Source organism: Pinus tabuliformis, chromosome 4_1 (genome assembly GCF_031772625.1).
Source record: "Pinus tabuliformis cultivar Carrire ecotype Pingquan chromosome 4_1, CPIR1, whole genome shotgun sequence".
Lineage (NCBI taxonomy): Eukaryota > Viridiplantae > Streptophyta > Pinopsida > Pinales > Pinaceae > Pinus > Pinus tabuliformis.
The window spans coordinates 583,441,967-583,454,484 of NC_142303.1; the positions used below are offsets into that span (position 1 = coordinate 583,441,967).

The following is a 12,518-nucleotide window of genomic DNA, read 5'->3' on the forward strand; positions in this document are numbered from 1 at the left end:
ATTTTTTCAAGTATGCTATGGGCATATATGACTTTCAGTTGACGAAGGACAAGCTTGGGAAGCTTGGATGTACACATGAGGAGATTGTTGTTGTGCATGAGTACTTGAGGACGCAACATCAGTCGGATACATGGGTGGATGAGAGCCAGGGAGGCAAATTCATGGCCCTTCTCAGGAGGTGGGTGTGTGCAGTGCCTTGATGATGAGGAGGACTACACCACCTTGACAGAGGGGCCTTCAATGATAAGGCCTCTCTCCTACACATTTTGATGATGCTTGGATGGATGTGGTTGTTGGGACATCACCTAGAGCAACACATGGACATTAGAATTGATGGAAACATGTTTCAGATGCAATGATGGATTACTTCATGGACTTGAGCATGGCTTATTTTACAATTGGGATGGATTCTTGATTTAGATTGTGATAGGATGCTGAGAGAAATGACCAATGGTGGCATGAGAAGGAGCATTCTCGTGGATTTGGACATGACAGTTGGACTGATCACCCGATTAGTTTGAGCCATGGGTGCTAGCATTGCACTGAGATATGTCAGAGATGTATCAAGGGATGACCAAGATATGTTGTGTTGGGATGGAGTATCATGGCAGATATTTCACATGATGAAAACACAATAATCCCCCCCCCCCCACCTTATTAACCCTTTCAGTCAATCTCTTTGAATAAAAATAATAATCCCCCTCATATTAACCCTTATGATTATTGATTTTAATAAATTAATTTTAATTAATTAAAATCAATAATATTTCAATCATAATAACATCCCCCCCCAAGTATTATTGTTTTTAATTAATTAATTTTTATTGATTTTAATTAATTAAAAGCAATATTAATTTAATAAATAATAAATAACTAAATAATTAATTATTTTAAACAAAATAATTAATATATAAATAATTTAATAAATATAATAATTAAACCTATAAAATATAAAACTAATTAAATTAACCTATCTATCCTTTTATTAAATTAATTAATCAATCCTCTTTTCTAACTTATTAATTTAAAAAAAAAATAAAAAAATTATATAAATAAATAAATAAAATACATTGGCCGACCCAATTTCTCACTTCTCTCCTTAATAACCTATATATATACACCCTAATCTTAGCTCTTGGATACACCATTAACATTGAAGATTATCTATTGCGCATCCCCTGATGATGGACTCACTTGGCAGTCCGAAACGTTGGGTTCAAAAAACTCCTCAACAGGTCATTCCTCCTCTATCTAAAACGATCTTCACCTGTATGGATTCTCTATTTAACAACACATGATGAGTCGACATGATATGAGTTAGCGTGATGACATGTAGCTTGAGTTGGAGGGGCTAGCTCTTCACAATGGAGCAACATTGAGGTTGCGACAAATGTGGTTGATGATGATGGATTGAGGAGACTTTCCCGATTTTTGGAGATATAGACCTTGATGGAGGTTTATGCAATGATGAACAGAGTTGGGTAGCATGGACAATGGATGTTGGAGCTAGCGACAATTTGCAAAGATTGATGATGATGGTGTTGTCGAGGATGACAAAATTCCTAGAGTGGTGGAGGATGTGAGGGCCTTGAGTTGGCGAGTGCTCGAGAGGGTCGAAAAACTAAGGATCGCGGTTAAAGGCGACTCGGAGGTAGATGTTGGGGATATGCGATGAGTCGTGCGATGAGGAAGTGCGACGAGTTGTGCGATGGGAGTGTACGACGAGCAAGCGTGCCAGGTGACCCGATTTGGGCATTTGGGCGCACACACCCAGGCTAGGCAACACGGTGAGTCGTCGGGTGCACCCACATTTGATACGAGTGACCCATAGTGCGACCGTTGGACTGAGCGAAGGTTGAGACCATGTGCGATGTCGAAATGCGAGTTGGATGAACGGGTGGCAAGGCTGACCCAAGGCATCAAACTTATAATGGGTAGCGACATGTTATATTTGGTTGGGTTGACATACTTAGTGATGTGCAGCTCGACGCATGAGTGTACACTTGGGCTGACGTATGGGGAGGTGAATTGACACGACACTTGGAGATGCCATAACCTGATGGCACTCGTATATATTAGAGATGGCTAAGAGCATTGGAGGATCATTGAACTCGACTTGATAAACATCAAAGAAAACAAAAGCGAGAAGGGGGAGCCGAGGAAGACGAGCAAATAAGGTCGCAGGGCAAGGAAGGCCGAAGGGTGAGGTTGCAAGTGGTCGGATAACGTTTTGAAAATGTTTGGCATGACAGATCGGGTCGGGCATACTACACTATTTGTAGGTCATGCGCCCGCACCAACTAGTGGTCTGAACAGTCATGTGCAGAGTTCAGCGGGAAGTTCGGGTTTCAACACGGTTCGGGTGGAGTGTGGTGTATCAATAAGTGCAGGCCACAGAGTATAGCGGGTAGCACGGTAGTGCGATACGACAGTTGAATGAAGTGTGCAGAATTTGTGTAAGGTTAAACGATGGGCAGCATGAGTTGTGCCGAAACTTAAGTTGGGGTTTTCGGTAGTGCGGGCAACCGCAACAGCAACTGCACGGTTGAGGCATGAATTTTGGTAAACTGTCCAAGTGTGCAAGTTGAATGGTTGGCTGCACGACTTGGTTGTAAACTTGTACACTTGTATATTATTGAAGCTTATTTATAAATTGACCGGGTAGACTTTACGGGAGTTTCCCCTCCCAAGTATAAATGTGTTATACTTGTCTTGATATGATTTCCGCTGCATAAAGATAATCGTTGAAAAATTATTTCACTGCATTATTGTGAACACTTGTTTGGAAAATTGATTAAGTGTTAAAGTAGACGTAGACCGTCTACTCTAGTATTGGTCAAAAGAAAAAGTACGGCGGTGCCGCATACGCCTATGTGTGGTTGAAAGACTACCACCAAGATAGGGGCGTGACAGATATGATATGGTGAATTGTGTTTAATTTTGAATATATAAGTTATAAAACACTTTTGAATTTGCTTTATTTTTTTTAGTATTCTTTTAGAGATGTTACAGTACCAAACTTCCCAACCATATAAGATAAGACGAGTAATGAGAATTTCAAAAAGAAGTTTATTGATATGCTATAACCAAAGGTCCATTGATTTACACCTATTTTTAGATCTATAGTAAGTGTTCCACTCTTCATTGATCACATTCTCAATATTATAGTTCTAATTAAGCTTGTGATGTCGATCAGAGATATTTGTATGAAGTCACTTCTCTATGTCATTATTTTCATACATGAAATTAAACATAAGTAATCACTTTGAATTTACTTAGAATAATTTTTATTTTATCAATGTTAACAATCATCACCGATATTAAAGAAAAAATATTTATATCATAATAAACATATAATAATTATTGACATAAAATAAAATCTTAAATTTACAAAAATATTATATATAATAAAAATAAGCATAGTCTAACTAATAGATGAAATTACTCTTTTTGGGCATTTTTCCTAATCAATTTTACCAAAAACCTTGTATAGATTTTTAAAAATCATAATTTTTAGTTATATCTAAAATAATGTGGATTTCAAATAATATATATAGTTACTTCATAATCAACCAATATTTCAATGACTTAATAATTAAAATAATAAAAGATGGGCAAATTGCACATGCCTTATAATTCAGTATAAGAAAGATATCAATAATATATTAAAAACTAAACAAATTAACTAAATACATATAAATTAGATCAATTTTAAAACTAGATTTACTATAAATATAGAGAAAGATCAAATTTGTGTAATTAATTTAGTATTTAATATGAAAAAATTAATACATCATATATATCGAAGAATTTAATCTAATTAATGTTTAATAAATTGAGATTTAAAATAAATCTAAATTAATACAAATACATATTACGAAACAAACAAAGATAACAGTTTTAGATGTTCAAAATATATGATTATCAATAAAATTTACTACCAAATATTCTTTATCTTTTTATTTTTTTTTATAGATGTTCAAAATATATGATTATCAATAAAATTTACTACCAAATATTCTTTATCTTTTTATTTTTTTATATTAAGTTTTTAAAATATCATTGGTGGTAAACTCTGTTATTGTTAGTGCTGGATTTTTTTGGGTGGCTTTAGCCGCTATTTTAGTTTGCATGGAGTTTCTTTGTCAATGAATTTTCTTAATGAGAAGGAAATAAAATAATAATCCCTTATTATCAAATAAGTTTTTAATAACATCTTTGATCTTGCACTTTATTGTCCTAACAAAATTTTAAGATTAAAAAAATTGCAAAAAATAATGTAGCAGTGTTGTTTTTTGGCTTGAAAATCATGAAAATTTTGGTAATATTTTGTAAATCCAGGTTACAGTTGTTAAACTTCCAGAATTTGAGCGTCTCAAAGATTTTTGATAATGCTGAATCCATTTCCACTTTCAAAACCATGATTTAAACACTGCTTTAACAAAATTTACTAAAATATTTTTACCCAAATTCTAATAAAAAATACCCGTCTAGACAATTCCTCCACCTCAATAAACTTGTCAAAAAATGGGCTAAGTTTTAAAATATTCCAATGGCCTGTTTTCATTTTGAATTTGTTAATGAAAATTTCGTACTCACAGGAAATAAACTATTAATGTCAAATAAGTCCTTAACGTGGCTACATCTTTGACCTCGTACGTTACTGAAAAAATTAGTAGTTTTAGTTTTAGTTTTAATACTGATATATGGCATATTAGTTTTAAAGTATTCCATTGGCCAGGCCTCATTTGGAATGCTTGGTGTGCAAGGCTGCTTGGTCATGGTGGACCAAGGCAGCCTGTAATTATTCAGTGGGCAATGACACACTATTTGATGATGCAATCATGGCATTGTATAAGATTGCAAATAGACAGTTTTGACATTTTATAAGACTGAAAATAGTTAGTTTTGTAGTTTTGTGGTTTTTTTACTTTCATGATGTAATATTGGAATTGTAGAATAATGAAATTGGATCAAATTTTCTAATTAATTAAATTATAATATTTTTGGATTTTTTTTAGCTTATCATACTTGTTTCAGATATGGTATTGCTTATTTAGTTTTGTTTTGACTAAGGCCAAGCCAAACACCAAGTTGGTGTATGATACTCCTTTGTTTGTGGAACAGGGGTTTCACTGTTAAATTTACGAAGGCATACATACTCTATCCCCTCTCGGTTTGAACCTGTGACCTCTTAGAAGGAAACACATGCTCTTAACCATTAGGGTCACTGAAGCTGAAGCTGTATTTATAAAGCACATAAATATATATTAAAGTGTATATATGTTAATATAAATAATATTAGTTAATCATATTTCTTAATTTTTGGTTATGACATTCAACAATGCAACATTTTATTAGTTGTTTTATTTTGGTGACCAAATCTGCCTTTATGATTTTTTAGTTTAATTAAGCTATACTTAAGCTAACCAGCAGGTACTAGCTGCTTTGTAGCCCTCGTTAACTATTATGTTCTTTATTTTTATTTTATTCATTAAGATCTCTCTCCCTTCAAACTCTCATGGAATGGATTAGAGAGATGGGTCTGATCCTGAGATCTATTAGCTCCTGGATCATCTCCGCTAGGGACAGATGTTGATTTACTTCATGCATTGTATCTTTTATAGGAGATCGTTTGGTTCTCCCACTTTGTATATACATCAGTGTACTCAACAGTGCCTTTGACCTACTTTGTGGTAATTAGTTAGACATAAATATAATTATCTTATCTTATCAACGTTTCATTCAACTTTTTGTACTTAAATGACGAATCAAATATTTATCGGATGCATCGCAAAAAAACAATTCCCCTCCAAAAACATTGGTCTCCTCTCAACATCTCATTCAACTTTTTGTTGGATGGTGAGTGAAGTGTTCATACAAACATCACAAAAAACAAGGTGGTCACTCCAAAAACATATGTCTCGAGAAAGCTGCATGCGAAAGTTTTGTGATCTAGAGTAGCTTTCACATGTTACACTCTGCACTCTGTTTATATAATTGTGAAATGAAGAGCACCATAGGTTTTCATTAGGTCTTGAAACCCGTCAAAGTTGTACCAACCTTGCCAATTTTACCCTGGTTTCATCTTAATTGGAAGTCTAGGAACACAACATATTAATGATTTGAGTTAGCTTCTTAATGAAGTCAAGGCACACTGTCATTCCTGATCAGTTTGTATCTCGTTGGCCCTTCATTAGGGTCTTCATTAAGAAGATATATCACAAGGCTCCCTGTACCAATTTGTATTATACTCTGCTTCTTCGCTTCTGCAAATATCACAGAGAGAGTTTTGGAAGGCTGCTATTTCCTGTCAAATATGAAGGTATGCTACTACTTTTGCTCTGTTCAAGCAAAAGCAACTGCTTAAGGTTCTGTTTGTCTTGAATTACTAAACCCATTGACTGATGATGGTGGCCCATGTGTTTGATTTGCAGAAGATGGTGCTGAAAGTGACTATCGAGGACGAAAAATGTAAGAGAAGGGTTTGCAGACGGTTGCGGGAGTTTAAGGTAAAATTTATTCAATGGTTTTCGAATTTTTGTGCTTCGAATGATTTACCATAGTCCTCATGTTTGATTGTCTACTTTTCGAATATCCATTGTAAGGCTCAAAAAAAACTTTTTCTGTTTTGAAGATGGATCCCTTACAAATTCTAAACACAGACAATCAAACATGAAAACTGTGGTAAATCCAAGCTTCAATCAAGGGTTTTGCTTACCATTAAATGGATTTGAGAGCTAATAAACAATGGACGGATATTTGATTTCAGGGGTAGAGTCCGGTGCAGTGGATATGAAGGAGAAGAAGATGACTGTCATGGGGGATCCAGATCCTGTGAATGTCACAATGAAACTGAGGAAATTTGGATACACAGAGCTGCTGAGCCTGGGTCCTGCAAAAGAAGAGAAAAAGGCAGAGGGCGAGAAGAAGGAAGGTGGGAAGAAGGAGGAGCCTCCAAGAATTGTGTATGTGAATTCAAGCAGTTATGGGCCTTACCCTTATGAAGTCGTTAAGGATGAGTACAATTCCAATACATGCACTATCTGTTGATCTCTGTTTCAGTATCTCTTCCCAGCCTTTCCCGAGCTCCAGAGAATCTATGTTTTCTTCTTCTTTGTGTATGTAATATGGTATATGTGTTATTTCACAGGGAGAGTTCAATTGGTTATTCTCTTGTTATAATAATATATTATTCATGATTTATAATTTCAAAATTATTTAAAATATTTATTTATATAAATATTTAACAAATATAAAATAAATAAATGAATATTATTTATATAAAAATTTTGATAAAAATATATAAATGAGTTATATAAATAAATAATCTTATTAATATATAAGTGTTATAATAACTTTTTGTTTATGATTTATAATTTCAAAACTACTGAAAATACTTATTTATATAAAGGTTTACCAATTATAAAAAGGGATTGGGACTTTTAGAACTAGGGAATGGGCTAGTTGACAAGTTGCCCATTCATTAAAAACAATCATTTTTTTTATAATTGGATAGCCAAATCAGCTTGAAAATGGACCAAATTTTTGTTATGGCATTATATGTGGAACCATTCAATTTTGCAGTTTATTCTAAGATCTCCCATCTTTATTCCAAATTGCATGTTACCCCTAAAACAAATAATAAATAAGATCCCTAAAATAAAAAGATGCCTGGCATAAAATATGAGTTAAAATAATGCCTTACAAAAAAACATATACTGCTACTAAATTATTAAAAAAAAACTTCTCATTACCATACATGTTGTCATTTAATTCTTTTAATTCCATTTTTTGAGCAAAAAATTACTTAAACTTGCTTTCTCTAAAATCACATTTCAACCGAATATATAATCTCTATTTTAAAGTTTTCTTAAATTTTGATTAATTGATTTCGTCTTTACAATAAAAATTAAAAAATGATAAAATAATAATAAATTTTGAAAAAACTAAATTTACGGAAATCAGTTTGCCTTAATGAAAATAAGTAATAGTTTTTATTATAATTTCACAAAAATAAATCATAACAAAAGTTTGGAAAACCTGAACTTATTGTTTTTAAAGTAAAATAAGTTTGACTCAAAGGCCAGAAGTGATATTTTCTACTAAAATTCAAAATTCAAAACTTAAAGACAAGTTTATGCCATAACTATATTTCAAAACTTATAGACAAGTTTATGCCATAACTATATTTCAAAACTTAATAGACAAGTTTATGCCATAACTATTTAAAGTCAGTGATATTTATTATATTTATTAAGATATATTTTAAGATAAAATGCAAAAAAAAAATTATTTTAATAAAACATAATATTTTAAAATATACTATAATGATGATAATTTATATTTATTGAGATTTTTAAAATACAAATTTTAGTTTTATATTTAAATTTTAATTTTTTTTTTTAAATGTATATCTCTAGAGTATTATAATTTTGATAATTTAAAATGTTATAAAGGTTAGTAATGTAACAATTATTTTGAAATTGCAATTTAATATGGATGTATTGAAGATATTTTAAGAAAACAAAGATGTCAATTTTCTTTTATGTAAATTGTTTTAGGAATTGTCATTTTTAACCATTTTAGTGTCACAAAGATATTAAATTCTTTTGATGTAAATTGTTTTATGAATTGTTCAACAAGTGTTTGTTCTTATTTTAACAATGTTGATTTTCTTCTTTACACTAGTCAAAATAAAGAGATACTTTTGACCTTTTATATTAAGGTTGATCATCTCTCCATTGGATCATAATGTTCTTTTGTACTCTAATTTTTTATCACACCAAAATTTCTTCTTGAATATAATTGTAATAATATTTTTAATATTATTAGATTTTACTTCATCCTTTATGTGAACCTTGCTTGAGCCATCAATGGTTTTGGATGGTGTTTGAAACAATGTGAAGAAGCCTCTTGTCTTTCATGTTGTTTATTTTGTTTTTGTACATTAAATGCCTTGTCGCAGTTAGGCTCTCAATGTAGGAAAGTCTCACTTTTATGAAAAGGATAATGTCAGGGCCTCCATTTGGCAAGCGTTCGAGAGGGTCGAAAAACTGATGATCGCAGTTAAATGTGAATCAGAGGTATATGTCGGGAATATGTGACGAGTCGTGCAATGAGGAAGTGCGATGGGAGTGTGCGACGGGCGAATGCGTCAGGTGACCGAAGTTGGGCGTTCGGGCGGGTGGGTGCCCGGGTGAGGCACCCATGGGCGAGGCGACACGATGAGCAGTAAGGCGCACCCACATTTGATACGGGTGACCTGTAGTGTGACTGGTGGACCGAGCGAAGGTTGAGACCATGTGCGATGTCATGATGCGAGATTGATGAACGGGTGGCAAGGCCAACTCGAGGCAACAAACTTATAACAGGCATCGACATGTTATATTTGGTTGGGCCGACATACTTAACGATGTGCAGGCCAACGCATGAGTGTACACTTGGGCCGACATACTTAGCGATGTGCAGGGCGACGCATGAGTGTACACTTAGGCCGACATGTGGGGAGGTGAAGTGACATGACACTTGGAGATGGCATAACCCGATGGCACTCATATTTATTAGAGTTGGCCAAGAGCATTGGAGGATCATCAAACTTGGCTTAATACACATTGTAGAAAACAAAACCAAGAAGGGGGAGCTAAGGAAGATGAGTGAAGAAGGTCGTGGGGAAAGGAAGGCTGAAGGTCGAGGTTGCAGGAAGTCAAATCGCGTTTCGGCAAAGTTTGGCACGATGGGTCGGGTCGAGCGAACTGCGCTGTGTACAGGTCATGTGCCCGTGCCGACAGGCGGGTCTGAACAGTCGTGTGTAGAGTTCAACGGGCAGTTTGGGTTTCAACACGGTGTATCGCTAAGTGCAAGCCGCAGAGTATAGCGGGCAACACGGTAGTGCGATACGACATAAACAAAGTGTGCAAAATTCGGGTAAGGATAAATGATGGGAAACACAAGTTGTGTTGAAGCTTAAGTTGGGGTTTATGGTAGTGTGGGAAACGATAACAACAGATGCATGGTTGAGGCACGAATTTTGGCAAGTTGTCCAAGTGTTCAAGCTGAACGGTTGGCTGCACGACTTGGTTGTAAACTTGTAAACTTGTATATTATTGAAGTTTATTTATAGATTGACCGAGCAAACTTTACGGTTGTTTCCCCTCCCAAGTATAAATGTGTTATACTTATATTGATATGATTTCCACTATATAAAGATAATCGAAGAAGATAATTGTTGAAAAGTTATTCTGTTGCATTATTGTGAACACTTGTTTGGAAAATTGACCAAGTGTTGAAGTGGGTGTAGATCGTGTACTCTAGTATTGGTTAAAGAAAAAGTACGACGGTGCTACACCCACCTATGTGTAGTTGAAAGACTACCACCAAGATAGGGGCATGCCAGATGGTATCAGAGCCCACTTTCCGCAGGGCTTTGATTTGAAGATTGAAAATTGTGAATCAGGGATACAACAACAGGGTTGCAGTTAGTATTGAAGCTTTGGAACTTTGATTTGAGGAAAAGAGAAGCAAGTGGTGAAACATTGAGCTTGGGCCAAGCTAAATGGAGGAAGATGGTATAGGGAGATTTTCAAAATCTTGATGACATGACAAGTTATTGGAAGGACAAGAAGCAATAACACTACAAGGTTCTTGTGCGAGAGTGGGAACTCTTGGGGCATATTGGAGATGAGATAGTGAAGGTGTAGAAGGACTTGGATAATCTTCATGGCAGGTCTATTGAACTTGATGAACTTGATGAGAAGATACAACAGGGTGACCAAAAACTCCAAGAACTCATGGATTAACGAGTTTGTTTAAGCGAGTGAAGTACCATGTTGCAGGCTAAAGTCAATGGACTTGAGGATGAGATCAAGAGGGAATTTATTGATCGTAAACTCGTTGTTGTATAAAAAGTTAAGCTTGATTACGTTAAAAAACTTGGAACTTATTACCTGGCCATGCAATATTATATGCAGATGGTTGGGTCACTTCGAGTGGAGGAGGTCAATGTGTGCCAAGTAGGTGCACTTGAGGAGGACGCGATGAAGGAGAAGCTTGATGGAACTCAAGTTAGACTAGGATCGGATTGCTCGGATGAACCGAAAGGGGAGATTGCATACCTTAAGAGGACGGTTAGGTCGAGGCACAAGTCGAAAGATCCCTCTAAGGTCGAATTATTGAAGAAGGTGTGGTAGAGGTAAGACGCAAAATAAAGCTTACAAAGGATGGAGACTCCTTGAGGTTGAGTTTTCTGTAGGTAACTGTACATGGAAAGTAATTTGCTGCATTGGTTGATACGAGGGCTACACATAGTGGCCTTAGCAGGAAGGCAACAACATCTTTTGGAAAGAAAGTTGAAGTGGAAAGAGAGTTGAGTGCTTTCAAAGCTAAAACTCTACCATGAAAGCTGTGACAGGTGTTTTAAAGAACACATAAGTGAGAGTGGGTTCGTGGTTTGGTAGGTTGGATGTGAGGGTGATTGACATGGATGATCATGCTATGGTGTTGGGGCAAGAATTCTTGATAGTTGCATAAGTCATACCGGTGGTGGATCGAAACATACTCTTGATTACAGCTGGAGGGCAAACCACGATTGTTCCTATGACAAGGAAGAGTCGCTTGGGATATCAACCAAGGATTGCTTCGATGACTTTGTATCTAAAGGACCCTGATGTGAAGCATGACTATGTGGAGCAAAGGGAACTTGGATATATGACTCAAGCAATAAAGGAGAAGAGGATGATTGATTTTGTTGCGAGAGCTAGGAAGAAAGATAGAGGTGGGAGGACAATTCCACACATCTTGAGGAGTATGACAGGTGCATATTCTACTGAGAGACTTCACCATGTGGTTGTTGATGAGAGGGGAAGTCTGAGTACTTATTCTAAAGTAATGGTTGGGGAAGATTATGCAGGTAGAGATCCAAATGGTATTGTGGATTTTTTCAAGTATGTTATGGGCATATATGACTTTCAGTTTACGAAGGACAAGCTTGGGAAGCTTTGATGTACACACAAGGAGATTGTTGAGGACACAACATCAGTCGGATACATGGGTGGATGAGAGCCAGGGAGGTAACTTCCTCACCCTTCTCACACGATAAACCTTTGGAGGTGGGTGTGTGCATTGCCTTGATGATGAGGAGGACTGCACCACCCTAACAAAGGGGCCTTTATAGATAAGGCCTCTCTCCTACACATTATGATGATCCTTGGATGGATGTGGTTGTTGGGATATCACCTAGAGAAGCACATGGACATTAGCATTGATGGCAGCATGTTACAGATGAGATGGTGGATTACTTCATGGACTTGAGCATGGCTTATTTTAAACTTGGGATGGATTCTTGATAGAGTTGAGAATGTGATAGGATGCTGAGAAAAATTACCAACAGTGGCATGAGAAGGAGCATTCTCGTGGATTTGAACGCGATAGTTGGATTGATCAACCGACTAGTTCAAGCCATGGGGGCTAGCATTACACCGAGTTATGTTAGAGATGTATCGAGGGATGACCGAGATACG

At 35.7% G+C, this 12,518-nt stretch overlaps 1 pseudogene; it reads left to right on the top strand.

Annotated features, from left to right (window-relative positions):
* Positions 1 to 6,437: 6,437 nt before the first annotated feature.
* LOC149177304 (heavy metal-associated isoprenylated plant protein 39-like) lies at positions 6,438 to 7,149 on the top strand (annotated as a pseudogene).
* Positions 7,150 to 12,518: the final 5,369 nt, after the last annotated feature.